Source organism: Lolium perenne, chromosome 4 (genome assembly GCF_019359855.2).
Source record: "Lolium perenne isolate Kyuss_39 chromosome 4, Kyuss_2.0, whole genome shotgun sequence".
Classification (NCBI taxonomy): domain Eukaryota; kingdom Viridiplantae; phylum Streptophyta; class Magnoliopsida; order Poales; family Poaceae; genus Lolium; species Lolium perenne.
The window spans coordinates 283,546,133-283,548,692 of record NC_067247.2 but is presented as its reverse complement, the minus strand read 5'-3'; the positions used below and the strand labels follow the sequence as shown (position 1 = coordinate 283,548,692).

The 2,560-nt window shown below is 43.3% G+C and overlaps 1 non-coding gene across 1 annotated transcript; it reads left to right on the top strand.

Moving 5' to 3' along the window:
- The first annotated feature begins 482 nt into the window (after window positions 1-482).
- Window positions 483-553, top strand: TRNAC-GCA (transfer RNA cysteine (anticodon GCA)). Its single transcript has one exon. It is a non-coding gene; the product is annotated as a tRNA-Cys (tRNA).
- Window positions 554-2,560: the final 2,007 nt, after the last annotated feature.

Here is a 2,560-nt window from a genome sequence, read left to right as displayed (position 1 = left end):
AGGCGTAGAAAAGCCACATGAGAGGATATATAGGAAAGGAATCCAAATCTGCCGAATCGCTCATGTTATGATCTTCTACATCCTAGGTCTCCGCGTTCCGTCATCTGGCTTATGTTCTTCATGTAGCATTCAGATCGAATGACTCTATGAAATCGACGAGACACGGAAATACTGCGCGCAACGACGACCGGAGCAGCCCCCAATCAACCCGACGACCGCAAATGGGTCGGTCGATCCGGCGGCACGAACCAATTCATCTTAAGTAGTCCCTAGTAGGAAGTAGTAAAGCAGTTGGCAATGACTCATTGGAAACTTCTATTGGATCTGGGATCAGAAGAAATCCAATCAATGGGTAGGTAGTCAATTTCTGGCGAAAGCACAAACCTTTTCTCTTACTTAAGGCGAATTCAAAATAAAAGGGTTTTTCGTAAGAAAACGTGGATGAATACTTCCTCTTTTCTTGATTTTCCCTCGGATTTTTTGGCGGCATGGCCAAGCGGTAAGGCAGGGGACTGCAAATCCTTTATCCCCAGTTCAAATCTGGGTGCCGCCTCATCAATATACTACTTAAGTTTAATAAAATACTTAGGTTTTATAGTACTGATCGAACTCGATAAATTCGTACTCTGCATAAGTTCGGGGAAGAGAGTAACTAGGCCTGCTGATACTGGGTTTTGAGAATCCATACCATAGTTCTATCCTCAAACTAGGGTTTGTTTTGGGGATAGTGGCCAAAATGGTTATCAATAGGGATATTGGTTCGATTTGAGAATTGAAAACGACGAGGCTAAGATCCCAAAAATCTTGGTATCCAAAGAAATGCCCCGCCGAGGTGTCGTGACTGTGGGGAAAGGGCCGTACCCTTCTATGCATGTGGGGATTCCAATTCCTAATCCTAGGCCTCGCTCGTCCCTCGTTGTAATCGTCATATATTGGAGGCATAGTATCATCATAGCAAATTTCCTCCTCAAAAGCTGGGGAACTAAAAAGATCATTTTTTATAAAAACTAGCTTCCCCAAGCTTAGATTTTCCATACCATTAGCAATAATGGTGTTCAAAGAATTCATACTAATAACATTGCTACTAGCATGCAAGTAAAGTTCCATAGGCGTTTTAATTTTCTCTTCAAACACCTCATGTCCGAACTCAAGATAAATACTATAAAGCTCTCTAATTTTGTTGTTGTTTTCCATTAAGTCTAACTAGTGAAAATAAAAACAAGAAACAAAAAAATATAATTGAAGAATCTAAAGGAAATAACTTCGAGCACTCACCAGCAACTAAAAGACTTAGTAGCCAGAGGATGTGAGTACCTTTTACCTTACCTCGCCGGTAACAGTGCCAGAAAAGAGCTTGATGTCTACGCACTCTTATACTCTTGTAGACAGTGTTGGGCCTCCAAGTGCGGAGGTTTGTAGAATAACAGCAAGTTTCCTTTAAGTGGATCACCCAAGATTTATCGAAATCAGTGAGGTAGAGGTCAAAGACATCCCTCTCAAGCAACCCTGCAATTACGATACAAGAAGTCTTTTGTGTCCCCAACACACCCAATAAACTTGTCAGGTGTATAAGTGCACTAATTCGATGAACAGATAGTGAAATACAAGTAATATGGATGATTATGAGTAGTAATTGCAATCTGAAATAAAAATGGCAGCAAGCAAACATGTAGCAGAACTGGTTGTAAACGGTGTTTCAATGCTTGGAAACAAGGCCTAGGAATCATACTTTCACTAGTGGACACTCTCAATAATAATGTCATAATTGAATACATAGATATTATCTCTTCACTATGCTACCCTGAACCACTCTCCGATTTGATAATAAACATAAATTCACTACGTAGGGCTGCATAAGCATTCCTTAAATTTCGCATTCCCAATCTATGGACGCCCCACGCTGTCACTTTGAGCATACAAAGATGGTACTAACTAGACACCACAATTCGTAAGTATTTCTATAAATTAAGCTTAAGAAACAAACACGGTGTGCACACTGTCACCTTCACACAGTTGGACAAGGTGTCCCCAGGGATCACATAATAAAACCACTTGAGTAGCACAATAGTTGAAGAATCACATCTACTTATTCAACTAGATTACAAAACTCATGATCACATAAAGATCATACATGGAGAGATAGATAGACCATATAGCTACCGGTAAAGCTCTCAGCCTCGGGGGAGAACTACTCACTCCTCATCGTCGGAGTCAGCAACGGCGATGGAGATGGCGGTGGAGTCGATGGAGATGGCACCGGGGGCAATTCCCCGTCCCGGCAGTGTGCCGGAACAGAGACTTCTGTCCCCCGAATCTTGTCTGCAACGGCGGTGGAACTACGGAACTTTTCGTGGATGGAGGATGATTGATTTAGGGTTCACGCGTCGGGAGGCTTCTTATAGCCGGAAGGGAGAGGTCGGTGGAGGCCAGGGTGGCCCACACCACCCCTTGGCGCGGCCACACCCATGTTGCACCATGGGGTGGTCTGGCCGCCCTGTGGCCCCTCCTCGACCCCGTTTGGACTTCGTCTTCGTTACGAAAAAATAAGATCTTCGGATTT